Raw genomic sequence first — 15,784 nt, 5'->3', positions numbered from 1 at the left:
GCCACTCGGCTCTTCGAGCCTGCACCACCATTCACTAAGATCATGGCTGAACATTCACCTCAGTACCCTTTTCTGCTTTCTCTCCATCCCCCTTGATCCCTTTAGGCGTCAGCGCCATATCTAAATCCCGCTTGAATATATGCAATGAACTGGCATCAACAAGTCTCTGTGGCAGGGAATTTCAGAGGTTGACAACTCTCTTAGTGAAGAAGATTCTCCATAATCTCAGTCCTAATCCTTAGCCTTCGACGATAACCCCTGGTTCTGGACTTCACCAACATCGGGAACATACTTCCTGCACCTAACCTGTCCAGTCCAGTCAGATTTTTATGCGTATCTATGAGATCCCCTCTCATCCTGCTAAACCCCAGTGAATACAAGCCCAGTCGATACAGTTTCTCCTCGTAAGTCAGCCCTGCCATTCCAGGAATAAGTCTGATGAACCTTCGCTGCACTCCCTCATAGCAAGAATGTCCTTTCTCAGGTTAGGAGAGCAAAACTGAATACAATATTCCAGGTGAGGCCTCACTAAGGCCCTATGCAACTGCAGTAAAAATGCCCTGCTCCAATACTCAAATCCCTTAGCTATGAAGGCCGCCATACCATTTGCCTTCTTCACCTCCTGCTTAACCTGCATGCCAACTTGCAATGACTGATGTACCTTGATACACAGGTTTCGCTGCACCTTCTCTTTTGCTAATCTGCCACCATTCAGATAAGATTCTGCCCTCGTGTTTTAGCCATCAAAGTGGATAACCTCACATTTATCCACATAATACTGCATCTGCCATGCGATTGCCCGTTCACCAAACCTGTCCAATTCACACTTCAGCCTTTTAGCATCCTCCTCACAGCTCCCACTACAATCCAGCTTGGTATCATCTGCAAACTTGGAGATATTACACTAAATTCCCTCATCCAAACCATGAATGTATCTTGTACATAGTTGGGATCCAACACTGAGCAGTACTGAACTGCACTGATCACTGCCTGCCATTAATGAAAACGACACATTTATCGCAACTTCCTGCTTCCTTCCTTCAAACCATTTCTCTGTCCACGTCAATACATTACCCTCAATACCATGTGCTTTAATTTTGCACTTCAATCTCTTGTTTGGGATCCTGACAAAAGCATTTTGAAAATACAAATACACCACATCCACTGGTTCTCCGTTGTCCACGCTACGAGTTACATCCTCAAAAAATTCTAGAAGATTTGTCAAGCAGGATTTCCCTTTGATGCATCCTGCTGACTTGGACCGATCCCGTTACTGCTTTTCAAATGTGGTGCTATTTTAACTTTAATAATTGATTGCAACATTTTCAACCACTACTGATGTCAGGTGAACCGGTCGATAATTACCCATTTTCTCTCTCCCTCCTTTCTTAAAAAGTGGTCAATCGTATCATTCAAAAGGGAGTTGGATATGTATCTGAAGGAAAATAAATTCACGTCTGTGGTAAACGACAGTGTAGTGGGACTTGCTGATGGTTGGGATGGGCTCCACCGGCCGAAGGACTTCGTCCGTGCTGTAACCGTTCCATTATTATGTGATTATATCAGTTCGTGGCGCATTTAATAGTGCGGATGGAAGCAGAATATTGCAAAGCGTCGTGGCTTGAGTCGGCACAACGAGAGGCATCTGATCAGTAGATAAGGGTGCGTGAAAATTCGGGTTTAGTGACTTTAAAAGCATCATTTTTGTTTTTAGAAGTCTCGGTCAGAGAACTGTTTGGGAAAGGAATTTTTTGCGGAAAGGGACTCAGCATTTAATCTTCTTTCTGGCTGTTGGCAGCACATGTATTTTCGATGCTATTCTTCCAGAATGTATATTTTCTTTGCTGTTTCACAATAACCAGTCTCTTGGTCTACAGTCGATCTCTCTGTTTTCCGAGTCCCATGTACATGTTACCAACAATGAACATGATGAAGTAAGTCACTAAAGCACATTGTCTAAAACGCTTCATGGTTTAAGAGATAAATTGCAGAGCACAGAAAATTATTCAATGAAGGACTCTCCTTCAGTTAACATTTCTTTAGTTGTGCAAATGAAGATCATCAGTTAATTAATGACGTTTTCCCGTGGAAGCAGGATAACATTTAACCATTATACATGTTATGCATTTCGAAAGACACTGATTTATCAGTAAGTCTGCACGATTTGTTCAGGAAGGGTCGCTTTTGAATCACTTGAATGCATTCTGGAGGAGGTCGCCAGGTGTGTCGACTAATTAGTGCCTATAATTTAGTGTATATGGATTTTATTAATGCATTCGCGAAGATCCCACATAGCAGACTGTTTATGTAAGTAAATCCCATGGGATCCAGGGAGAAGTGTAAAATTGGATCCAAATTTGGCTCAGAGGCAGGAAACAAAGGGTTTGATGGGTATTTCTGTGACTGGATGGATGTTTCCAATGGGGTTCCGCAGTTTTCAGTGCTAGGTTCATAGATTTTTATGGTATTTATCTATGATCTAAACTTGAATATCGGCGTTATGATTAAGTAGTTTTCAGGTGATACTAAAATAGGCAGTGTGGTTGAAAATGGGGAAGACAGCTGGAGACTGCAGACAGATATCAATCAACTGGTAAGGAGGGCAGAAATGTGGTCAATCGAATTTAATCGAGAAACGTATGAGATCATGCATTTGTGGAGGGCTAACAAGGAAAGGGAATACACATCAACTGGTAGGACATTGAGAAGTGTAGAGGAGCAAAGGAACTGGGATTGCATGTCCACATAGCCCTGAAGGTAGTTGGCCAGTTGGATAAGTTAATTAATAAGGCATACGACATGGTTGCATTTATTGGCAGAGATATGGAACAGAACAGCAAGTGTGGCATGTTAGAACTGTATACATTTCTGGTAATGCCATAGCTGGAGTACTGCGTGCAGTTCTGGTCACCGCATTGAAGGAAGGACTTGATTGCGCTGGAGAGAGTACAGAGGAGATTAACGAAGATGTTGCCGGGATTGGAGCAATTTGCTATGAGGAGAAGATTGGATAGGCTGGGTTTGTTTTCCTTGCAACAGACGAGGCTGATGGGCGACAGCATTAGGTTGTATAAAATTAGGAGGGGCCGAGATATTGTTGAATAAAAGGGCCTAATTCTCATAGTAGAGTGGTCAACAACCAGGGGGCATAAATAAAGGTCTTTAGTGTAAGGGTTAAAGGGGATTTGAAGGGAACATTCTTTATCCAGATGTGGGGGTCTGGAACTCACTGCCTGAAAGTGTGGTTCAGGAAGAAACCCTCAGCAAATTTAAAAATTACTTGGATGTGCATTTGAAATGCCGTAAGGTGCAGGGTTACACACCTAAAACTGGACATTTGTTGGCCGGTGCACATACGATGGGCCTAAAAACACTCCTTCCATGATGTAACCTTCTACGATTATATAATTATCGGTTAGCATTACTTTCATGATGAAACGAGGCGATCAGCTCATTAATGGTGAAATAATGTTCGTGGCAGCAGGGCTCGAATTCAAGAACCTGAGATAAAGAGTTTACTATTCGGTGTACGGGGAGCTTTGGCTCGAACCGCGACATTTTGTATCTCAATGAAGGATGGTGAACCGCTGATGATGCTGCATTCGCCGCTTTCTACCAGCAGCGGCTGATTGGAGAGTGCGGAATCGGAATGTTTGAATTGTCCCGCCCTCACTCACTCTGGAGCTGGGGAAGAGCGATTAGCGTATGGGTTTGTTTGTGGCTTTGATCTTCGAAGCAGCGCGGCAGGATCCTTGAATATTCTCTCACAGCTGAGCTGAATGCACGGAATGTGCAGCTATGAGATCGGGTTTACTCCATGGTCAGGGCTAGAAACGGGAGGGAGTGAGAAACACAGCTCAGAGTTTGCGTGTGCACAGAGGAGCCAACAAATGCAATAACATCTTGAGACACAGCACTCTGTTCATATTTAACCACGAATATGAATTGTTCAATTTGTTCTAATCATTAATTGAACATGTTTGCGAAAAGTTTCCACCCGGTTTCGAACCGGGAACTTTTCGCACGTAAGGCGAAGGTGATAGCCACTACACTATGGAAACGCTGCAGTAGCAGCAGCGTTGGGAACATAAGCAGAGTTTTAAGCTCAACAGCTCGACGACACTTCAGGACCTTGCGTTATGAGAATAGAATGACAGTGCTATATTTAGCAAATTTTTGAGTGTGGCAGGAATTGATCCCGTGTTTCTCTGTCTTTATACATAGGGACAGGAGTGGCCATTCCTCAGCAAGTGGTTAGAATCAGGAATACACTGCTTTAAAGGGCGGTGGAGGCAGATTCAATCTTATCTTTCAAAATGGAGTTGGATAAGTTTCTGAAGGAATAAAATTGCACAGCTGCGGGTAAATGATGGGGGAGTGCCACTCGTTGAGAGGCGGCATGGGTTCGACGGGCCGAATCTGGCTCTTCCGTGCTGTAACCATTCCCTTATTCTGTGATTCTATAAGTTAGTGGCATATTTAATAGTGTGCATGGAAGCAGAATTTTGCAAAGGGACATGGATTGAGTCCGCTGAGCGAGAGACATCTTACTCAGAAGATTCGGGTGCGCGAAAATTCTGGTTTAATGACTTTTAAAAGCATCATTTTTGTTTTGTGAATTTTCTGTCAGAGAAATGTTTGGGATAGGAATTTTTTGCTGAAAGTGACTCAGCATTTAATCATCTTTCTGGCGTCACATTTCTTTTCGATGTTATTCTTCCAGAATGTATATTTTCTTTGCTGTTTCACTATAACCAGTCCCTTGCTCGACAGTCTATCTCACAGCTTCGCCAGTCTCATGTATTGTTACAAGCAATGAGCATTTTGAAGCAGACCACAAAAGCATAGTGTCCAAAATGGTTTATGAGGTAAATTGCAGAGCACAGACAAATTATTCAATTGAAGACTCTCCTTCAGTTAACCTTTCTTTAGTTGTGCAAATGAAGAGCATCAGTTAATTAATGATGTTTTCCCGTGGAAGCAGCATAACATTTAACTATTATACATTGTCTACATTTCGAAAGGCACTGGTTAATAAGGACAGTCAGCACAATTTGTTAAGGAATGGTGGCGTTTGACTAACTTGTTGCATTTTTGGAGGAGGTCACCAGGTGGGTCGATAAATCAGTGCGTATGATGTCGTCTTTATGGACTTTATTCATGCTTTCGCTAAGGTCCCACACAGCAGATTGGACATGAAAGTAAAAGCCCATAGGATCAAGGGCGAAGTGGCAAATTGGATCCAAACTTGTCTCAGAGGCAGGAAGCCAAGTGTAATATTTGATGGGTGTTTTTATGAATGGAAGGATGATTCCAGTGCGGTCCCGCTGTCTTCAGAGCTAGTTCCATTGCATTTTATGGTATTTATCAATGATCTAAACTTGAATATAGAAGTTATGATTGAGAGGTTGTCAGTGAAATAAAATAGGCAGTGTGGTTGATAATGAAGACCGAAAGTTGGAGACTGCAGGCAGATATCAATTAACTGATCAGGTGGGCAGAACAATGGCAAATGGTATTTAATACAGAGACGTGCGAGATCGTTGCATTTGTGGAGGGCTAACAAGGAAAGGGAATACACATCAACTGGTAGGACATTGAACATATAGAGGAACAAAGGGAACTGGGATTGCATGACCACAGATCCCTGAAGGTAGTTGGCCTTTTGGATAAGTTAGTTAAGAAGGCATACGGAATGGCTGCCTTTATTTGCAGAGGCAAGGAACAGAACAGCAAGTGGGATATGCGAGAACTGTATAATATTCAGGTTAGGCCATAGCTGGAGTACTCCGTGCAGTCCTGTTCACCGTATTGAAGGAAGGACATGATTGCGCTGGAGAGGGCATAGAGGAGATTGCTGGGAGTGGAGCAATTTGCTATGAGGAGAAGATTGCATAGGCTGGGTTTCTTTTCCTTGCAACAGAGGATGCTGATGGGCGACAGCATTAAGGTATATAAAATTAAGAGTGGCCAAGATATAGTTGATTAAAAGGGCCTATTTTCCATAGTAGAGAGGTCAACAACCAGGGGGCATAAATTAAAAATAATTAGTATAAGTGTTAATGGGGACTAAAATGGAACATCCTTCATCCAGATATTTGTAGGTGTCTGAAACTCACTGCCTAAAAGTGTGGTGGAGGGAGAAACCCTCATCACATTTAAAAATATTTGAATGTTCATTTGAAATGCCTAAAGGTGCAGGGTTACACCGAAAACTGGACGTTTTTCGGCCGGTGCGGATTCGATGGTTCGAAAAGGACTCATTCCAAGCTGTAAAGTTGTATGATTACACAATTATCAGTTAGTGTTATTATCATGATGCAAAACGAGGCGATTGGCTAATTAAAGGTTTTTCCAGTGATAAAATGTTCATTCAATCTGGGGCTCGAATTCATGAAACTGAGATTAAGAGTCTTAAGAGGCTGCTGTTTGGTGTATGCGGAGTTTTTGCTCGCACCGTGGCATTTTGTAGCCCAGTAAAGGGCGGTGAACCACTGATGATGCTGCCTTCGCCACTTTCCTCTGGCAGCGACGGATTGGCGAGTGCGGGCTCGGAATGTTGGGGCTTGTCCCGCCCTCACTCACACTGGAGCTGGGGAAGAGCGATTAGCGTATGGGTTTGTTTGTGGCTTTGATTTTCGATGTGGCGCGGCAGGATCCTTTAATAATCTCTCACAGCTGGATTGAATGCACGGAATGTGCTGCTTTCAGATAGGATTACTCCACCGTCAGTGCTGGAAACTGTAGGGGGTGATAAACACTGTGTAGAGTTTTAGTGTGTGCAGAACTGTACAGAGAAATCAGCAAATGCAACCGCGTCATGAGACACTGCGCTCTGTTGATGTTTAACTACTAATATGATTTGTTCAATTTGTTCTCATCATCAATTGAACACGTTTGCAAAATGTTTCCACGCAGTTTCGAACTGGGGACTTTTCACGTGTAAGGCAAACGTGATAACCACTACACGACGGAAACGCTGTGGTATTAGTAGTGTTGGGAACATAACCAGATCTTTTAGCTCAACAGCTGGACGATAATTCAGGAGCTTGCGTTATGCGAATAGAATGACGGTGCTATGTTAAGCAAATTTTTGAGTGTGGCATGAATTGATCCCGTGATTCTCTGTCTTTATACGTAGGAACAGGAGTGGCCATTCCTCAGCAAGTGGTTATAATCTTGAGTACACTGCTTTAAAGGGCGGTGGATGGAGACTCAATATTATCTTTCAAAATGGTGTTGGATAATTATCCGAAGGAAAAGAAATGACAGCTGCTGGTAAATGACAGGGCGGGTGGGACTAGTTGATATTTGGCATGGACTTGACGGGTGGAATGTTTTTCTTCCGTACTGTTACCATTCCCTTATTCTATTAATCTATAAGTTAGTAGCACATTTAATAGTGTGCATGGAAGCTGAATATGGCAAAGGAATATTGCTTGAATTGGCAGAGCTACAGGCATCTGATTCAGAAGATTCAGCTGCGCGAAAATTACTTTAAAAAGCATCATTTTTGTTTTGTGAAGTTTCGTTCAATTAATGTTTGGGAATTTTTTTTTGTTGAAAGGGACTCAGCATATGATCTTCTTTCTGGATGTTGGCATCATATTTCTTTTCGATGTTATTCTTCCAGAAAGTAAAATATCTTTGCTTTTTCACAATTACCAGTCCCTTGCTCTACAGTCTATCTCACTGTATCCCCAATTTCATGTACTGATACCAGCAATGAACATTTTAAAGCAGACCACTAAAGCACAGTGTCCAAAATGGTTTAAGAGGCACTGGTTAATCAGGACAGTCAGCACAATTTGTTAAGGAATGGTCGCGTTTGATTAACTTGATTGCATTTTTGGAGGAGGTCAACAGGTGGGTCGATAAAGCAGTGCGGATGATGTAGTCTTTATGGATTTTATTAATGCTTTCGCTAATGTCAGCAGACTGGTCATGAAAGTGAAAGCCCATGGGATCAAGGGCGTAGTAGCAAATTGCACCCAAATTTGACTCAGACGCAGAAAGCAAAGGGCAATGTTTGAATGTTGTGATTAGAAGCATGTTTCCAAGTTGTTTCCGCTCTCTTCAGTGGTTGGTCTATTGCTTTTTAGGGTATTTAGCAATGATCTAAACTTGATTATAGGGGTTATGATTCAGAAGTTCTCAGGTGAAAGTAAAATAGGCATGCGGTTGATACTGAAGAAGAAATTTGGAGACTGCAGGCATATATCAATCAACTGGTAAGTGGGCAGAACAGTGGTAAATGGAATTTAATCCAGAGACGTGTGAGATCGTTGCATTTGTGGAGGGCAAACAAGGGAAGGGAATTCACATCAACTGGTAGGACATTGGGAAGTATAGAAGAACAAAGGGAACTGGGATTACATGTGCACAGATCCCTGAAGGTAGTTGGCGAGTTGGATAAGGTGCTTAAGAATGGCATACGGTATGGTTGCCTTTATTGGCAGCGGCATGGAATAGAAGAGCAAGTGGGTTATGCTTCAAATGTATAACATTCTTGTTTGGCCATTGCTGCAGTTCTGTTCACCTCATTGATGGAAGAAGGTGACTGCACTGGAGAGGGTACAGAGGAGATTTATGTAGAAGTTGCCGGGAGTGGAACAACTTTGCTGTGAGGACAGATTGGATAGGCTTGGTTTTGTTTTCGTTGCAACAGTGGAGGTTGATGGGCGACAGCATTGAGGTGTGTAAAATTATGAGGGGCCTAGATAATGTTGATTAAAAGGGCCAATTTCCCATAGCAGAGAGGTCAACAACCAGGAGGCATGAATTAAAAGTAATTAGTATGAGGGTTAAAAGGGATTTGAGTGGTACATTCTTCATCGAGATGTTTGTGGGGGTCTGGAACTCAGTGCCTGAAAGTGTGGTGGAGGGATAAACCACATTTAAAAGCACTCGGATGTGCTTTTGAAAAGCCGTAAGTTGCAGGGTTACACACCGAAAACTGGACATTTCTTGGCCGGTGGGGATTCGATGGGCCGAAAAGGACTCCTTCCAAGCTGTAAACTTCTATGATTATGTAATATCGGCCAGCATTACTTTCATGATGCAAAACAAGGCGATCGGTTAATTAATGGTGTTTCCAGTGAAAAAACGTTCGTGTCAGCTGGGGCTCAGTGATTAAGAGTTTTTATGAGGCTGCTGTTCGGTATACGGGGAGCTTTGGCTCAAACCGTAGCATTTTGTAGCTCAGTAAACTGTAGTTGATGCTGAAATCGGCGCTTTCCGCCGGCAGCGACTAATTGGCGACTGTGGGACTGGAATGTTGGGGTTTGTCCCGCCGTCACTCACTCTGGAGCTGGGGAAAAGCGATTCGTCGATGGGTTTGTTTGTGGCTTTGATTTTCGATGAGGCGCGGCTGGATCCTTTAATAATCTCTCACAGCTGAACTGAAGGCACGGAATGTGCAGCTTTGAGATGGGCTTTCTCCACCGTCAGGGGTGCAAACGTTTGGGAGTGAGAAACACTATGTCGAGTTTGAGTGTGTAGATAACTGTGCTGAGAAATCAGCAAATGCAACAGCGTCATGAGGTACTGCATTCTGTAGATATTGAAACCCGAATATGAATTATTCAATTTGTTCCAACCATCAATGGAAAAAAGTTGCAAAATACTCCCGCCCGGTTTCGAACCAGGAACTTTTCGCGTTTTATGCGAATGTGATAACCACTACACCATAGAAACACCGTGGTAACATCAGTGTTGGGAACATAACCAGAGCTTTAAGCGCAACTGCTGGCCGACACTTCAGGAGCTTGCGTTATGAGAATAGAATGACGGTGCGAAAGTTAGTAAGGTTTTGAGTTTGGCAGGAATTGATCCCTTGTTTCTCTGTCTTTATACATAGGAACAGGAGTGGCCATTCCTCAGCAAGTGGTTAGAATCTGGAATACACTGCTTAAAAGGGCGGTGGAGGCAGACTCAATTGTATCTTTCAAAACGGAGTTGGATAAGTATTCGATGGAATAAAATTGCACAGCTGCAGCTAAATGACGGGGAGTGGGACGAGTTGAGAGTTGGCTTGGGTTCGACTGGCCGAATGTGGTACTTCCGTGCTGTAACCATTCTCTTATTTTGTGGTTCTATAAGTTAGTGGCATATTTAACAGTGTGCGCGGACGCAGAATATTGCAAAGGGACATGGATTGAGTCGGCAGAGCGAGAGGCATCTGATTCAGAAGATTCGGGTGCGCGAAAATTCGGGTTTAATGACTTTAAAAGCATCATTTTTTTTTGTGAAATTTCGCTCAGAGAAGTGTTCGGGATGGAATTGTTTTGCTGAAAGGGACTCAGCATGTAATCTTCTTTCTGGATGTTGGCGTCACATTTCTTTTCGATGTTATTCTTCCAGAATATATATTATCTTTGCTTTTTCACAATAATCAGTCCCTTGCTCTACAGTCTATCTCACTGTATCCCCAGTCTCATGTATTGTTACCAGCAATGAACATTTTGACGCAGACCACCAAAGCACAGTGCCTAAAACAGTTTAAGAGGTAATTTGCAGAGCACTGACAAATTATTCTATTGAGGGCTCTCCTTCAGTTAACATTTCTTTAGTTGTGCAAATTAAGATCATCAGTTAATTAATGATGTTTTCCCGTGAAAGCAGGATAACATTAAACGATTATACATTTTCTACATTTCGAAAGGCACTGGTTAATCAGGACAGTCCGCACGATTTGCAAAGGAATGGTCGCGTTTGACTAACTAGATTGTATTTTTGGAGATGTACACCAGGAGGGTCGATCAAGTAGTGCGTACCTTGTAATGTATACGGATTTTATTAATGCTTTTGCTGAGGTCCCACGTGGCAGACTGGTCATGAAAGTAAAAGACCATGGGATCCAGGGCGAAGTGACAAATTGGATCCAAATTAGTTTCAGAGGCAGGAAGCAAAGGTAATGTTTGCTGGGTGTTTTTGTAATGGAAGGACATTTTCATTGCTGTTCCACAGTTTTCAGTGATAGGTTCATTGGTTTTTATGGTATTTATCAAAGATCCGAACTTGAATATAGGGGTTTTGATTAAGACGTTTTGAGGTGATAGTAAAATGGGCAGTGCGGTTGATAATGAAGAAGAAAGCTGGAGACTGCAGGAAGATATCAGTCAACTGGTAAGTTGGGCAGAACAGTAGCAAATATAATTTAATCCAGATACGTGTGAGATCGTGCATTTGTGGAGGGCGAAGAAGGAAAGCGTATAAACATCAAGTGATTGGACATTTCGAAGTATCGCGGAATAAAGGGAAATGGGAATGGATGTCCCCAGAGCCCTGAATGTAGCTGGCCAGTTGGATAAGTTGCTTAAGAGGCCATACGGAATGGCTGCATTTATTGGCAGAGGCATGGAATAGAAGAGTAAGTGGATTATGCTGCAACTGTATAATATTCCGGTTCAGCCACAGCTGGAGTACTGCGTGCAGTTCTGTTCACCGCATTGAAAGTAACAAGTGATTGCGCTGGAGAGGATACAAAGGAGATTTACGTTGATGTTGCCGGGATGGAGCAAGCTATTATGAGGACAGATTGGATAGGCTGGGCTTGTTTTCCTTGGAACAGAGGAATCTGATGGGTGACAGCATTGAGGTGTATAAAATTAGGCGAGGCCTAAATATTGTTGATTAAAAGGGCTTATTTGTCATAGTAGAGGGGTCAACAACCAAGGGGCATAAATTAAATGATATTAATAGAAGGCTGAAAGGAGATTCAAAGGGAATATTCTTCATGCAGATGTTTTTGGGGTCTGGAATCATTGCATGAAAGTGTGGTGGAGGCGGAAACCCTCACCACATTTAAAAATTACTTGGATGTGAACTTGAAATGCAGTTAGTTACAGGGATACACACCGAAAACTGGACATGTGTTGACTGGTGCGGATACGATGGGCCGAAAAGGAATCCTTCCAAGCTGTAATCTTCTCTGATGATATAATGATCGGTTAGCATTACTTTCATGATGCAAAAAGAGGCGACCGGCTAATTAATGGTGTTTCCAGTAAAAAAAAAATGTTCGTGCAAGCTGGGGCTCCACCTCAGGAACCTGAGATTTAGATTGTTATGAGGCTGCTCTTCGGTGTACGGTGAACTTTGTCACGAACCGTGACATTTTGTAGCACAGTGAAGGGCAGTAAATCGCTGATGGAGGCTTCATTCGCCGCTTTCCGCTGGCAGCGTCTGATTGGAGAATGCGGTAATGTTGGGGCTTGTCCCGTCCTCACTCACTCTGGATCTGGGGAAGAGCGATTAGTCGATAGGTTTGTTTGTGGCTTACATTTTCTGTTGTGAAGCGAGGCGGCGTGGCAGGCTCCCTTAATAATCTCTCACAGCTGAACTGAATGCCTGGAATGGACAGCTTTCAGACAGGATTTCTCCACCGTCAGGGCTGGAAACAGGAGGGAGTGAGAGACACTGTCTAGAGTTTGAATGCGGGCAGAAATGTACACAGATTCAGCAAATGCAACAGCGTCGCGAGACACTGCACTCTGTTAATATTGAACTACGAATATGAATTATTAAATGTTTTGTATTCATTAGTGGAACACGTTTGCAAAGTGATTCCACTCCGTATCGAACCGGGTACCTTTCGCATGTAAGGGAAACGCGACAACCACTACACTACGGAAATGCTGTGGCAGAAGTAGCATTGGGAACATAACCAGAGTTTTAAGCCCAACAGCTGGACTACACTTCAGAGCTTGTGTTGCGGGAATTGAATGGTGGTGCGAAATTTAGCAAGGTGATGAGTGTGGCAGGAATTGATCCCGTGTATCTCTGTCTTTATCCATAGGAACAGAAGTGTTCATTCCTCACAAAGTGCCTAGAATCTGGAATACACTGCTTTAAAGGGCGGTGGAGGCAGACTCAATCTCATCTTTCAAAACGGAGTTGGATAAGTATCCGAAGGAAAATAAATGCACAGCTGCAGGTAGATGACCGGGGTATGGGACGAGTTGAGAGTTGGCATGGTCTCCAATGACCGAATGTTCTTCGCCCGTGCTGTAACCATTCCCTTATTCTGCGATTCGAAAAGTTACTGGCATATTTAATAATGTGCATGGATTGAGTCGGCATAACTAAGTGCACCTGATTCTGAAGATTCGGGTGCGCGGAAATTTGGGTTTAATGTCTTTAAACACATCATTTTTGTTTTGTGAAGTTTCGGTCGTAGAAATGTTTGGGAAATTATTTTTTTGCTGAAAGGGACTCAGCATTTAATCTTCTTTCTGGCTGTTGTGGCCACATTTATTTTCGATGTTATTCTTCCAGAATGTATAATTTTTTTGCTGTTTCACAAGAACCAGTCCCTTGCTTTACCTCTATCTCACTGTTTCCCCAGTCTCATATATATGTTACCAACAACGAACATTTTGAAGCAGACATCTAAAGCACAGTTTCTAAAATGGTTCAGGGTTTAAGAGGTAAATTGCAGAGCACAGAAAATCATTCAATTAAGGATTTCCTTCAGTTAACATTTCTTTAGTTGTGCAAATGAAGATCATCAGTTGATTAATGAAGTTTTTCCTTGAAAGCAGGATAACATTTAAGGATTATACATGTTCTCCATTTCGTATCAGGACAGTCAGCACGATTTTTTCAGGAAGGGTCGCGTTTGGCTAAATTGATTGCATTCTTGCAGGATCTCATCAGGTGATTCGATGAAGTCGTGCGTATGATGTGGTGTATATGGATTTTATTAATGCTTTCACTAAGTTCCCACATCGCAGCCTGGTCATGAAAGTAAAAGCCCATGGGATCCAGGGCGAAGTGGCAAAATGGATCCAAATTTGGCTCAGACACAGAAAGAAAAGGGTAATGTTTGATGGGTGTTTTGGGGACTGGAAGGATGTTTCAAGTGTGGTTCCGCAGTTTTCAGAGCTAGCTCCATTGCTTTTTATGGTGTTTATCAATTATCTAAACTTGAAAATAGGGGTTATGATTAAGTCGTTTTCAGGTGATAGTAAAATAGGCAGTGTTGTTGAAAATGGAGAAGAAAGCTGGAGTCTGCAGGCAGATATCAATCAACTGTTAAGGTGGGCAGAACAGTGGCAAATGGAATTTAATCCAGAGACGTGTGAGATCGTGCATTTGTGGAGGGCTGACAAGGAAAGGAAATACACATCAACTGGTAGGATATTGAGAAGTGTAGAGGAACAAAGGGAACTTGGATTGCATGTTCACAGATCTCTGAATGTAGCTGCCCAGTTGGATAAGTTGGTTAAGAAGTCATACGGAATGTTTGCATTTATTGGCAGAGGAAGGGAATAGAACAGCAAGTGGGGTATGCTAGAACTGTATAGAATTCTGGTTGGGCCGCAGCTGGAGTACTGCGTGCAGTTCTGGTCAACGCATTGAAGGAAGGATGTGATTGCGTTGGAGAGGGTACAGTGGAGTTTCACATAGATGTTGCCGGGAGTGGAGCAACTTTGCTAGGAGGACAGATTGGATAGGCTGGCTTTGTTTTCCTTGGAACAGAGGAGGCTGATGGGCGACAGCATTAAGGTGTATAAAATTAGGAGTGGCCGAGTTATTGTTGATTAAAAGGGCTAATTTCCAATACTAGAGGGGTCAACAACCAGGGAGAATAAATAAAAAAAAATTAGTAATGGTTTAAGGCGATTTGATAGGAACATTCTTCATCCAGATATTTGTGGGTGTTTGGAACTCACTGCCTGAAAGTGTGGTGGAGGGAGAAACCCTCACCAGATGTATGAAGTACTTGGATGTTCATTTGAATTGCCATAAGGTGCAGGATTACACACCGAAAACTGGACGTTTTTTGGCCTGTGCGCATACGATGGGTCGAAAAGGACTCCTTCCACGCTGTAAACATGTATAATTATATAATTATCGGTTAGCTTTACTTTCATGATGCAAAACGATGCGATCGGCTAATTAATGTTGTTCCCAGTGATAAAACGTTCATGCAAGCTGGGGCTCGAATTCATGAACCTGAGATTAAGAGTCTTAAGAGGCTGCTGTTTGGTGTACGGGGAGCTTTGGCTGGCATCGTGGCATTTTGTAGCCCAGTGAAGGGCGGGAAACCCCTGTTGATGCTGCATTCGTCACTTCCCGCTGGCAGCGGCTGGTTGGCGAGTGCGGGCTCGGAATGTTGGGGCTTGTCCCGCCCTCACTCACTCTGGAGCTGGGGAAGAGCGATTAGCGTATGGGTTTGTTTGTGGCTTTGATTTTCGATGTGGCGCCGCAGGATCCTTTAATAATCTCACACAGCTAAACTGAATGCACGGAATGTGCAGTTTTCAGATCGGATTTCTCCACCGTCAGGGCTGGAAACGGGAGGGAGTGAGAAACACTGTGCAGAGTTTGAGTGTGTACAGAACTGGGCAGAGAAATCAGCAAATGCAACAGCGTCGTGCGACACTGCACTATGTTAATATTTAACCACGAATATGAATTGTTCAATTTGTTCGAATCATTAACTGACACGTTTGCACAATGTTTCCACCCGGTTTCGAACAGTGGGGTGTTCACGTGAAAGGCGAATGTGATAACAACTACACTCCGGAAACGCTGTGATCGCTGCAGTGATGGGAACATAACCAGAGCTTTAAGCTCAACAGCTCGACGACACTTCAGGAGCTTGCGTTATGAGAATAGAATGATGCTGCTATATTTAGCAAATTTTTGAATGTGACAGGAATTGATCCCGTGTTTCTCTGTCTTTATACATAGGAGCAGGAGTGGCAAATCCTCAGTAAGTGGTTAGAATCTTGAGTACACTGCTTTAAAGGGCGGTGGAGGCAGATTCAATCTT

At 43.0% G+C, this 15,784-nt stretch overlaps 1 non-coding gene across 1 annotated transcript; it reads right to left on the bottom strand.

The window, feature by feature from the left end:
* Positions 1–3,988: 3,988 nt before the first annotated feature.
* On the bottom strand, positions 3,989–4,061 carry trnav-uac (transfer RNA valine (anticodon UAC)). Its single transcript has one exon. It is a non-coding gene; the product is annotated as a tRNA-Val (tRNA).
* Between the last annotated feature and the right edge of the window lie 11,723 nt (positions 4,062–15,784).

The sequence above is a fragment of the Pristiophorus japonicus genome, unplaced genomic scaffold (assembly GCF_044704955.1).
Source record: "Pristiophorus japonicus isolate sPriJap1 unplaced genomic scaffold, sPriJap1.hap1 HAP1_SCAFFOLD_46, whole genome shotgun sequence".
NCBI lineage: Eukaryota > Metazoa > Chordata > Chondrichthyes > Pristiophoridae > Pristiophorus > Pristiophorus japonicus.
This window is presented reverse-complemented; position numbering and strand designations above follow the sequence as displayed.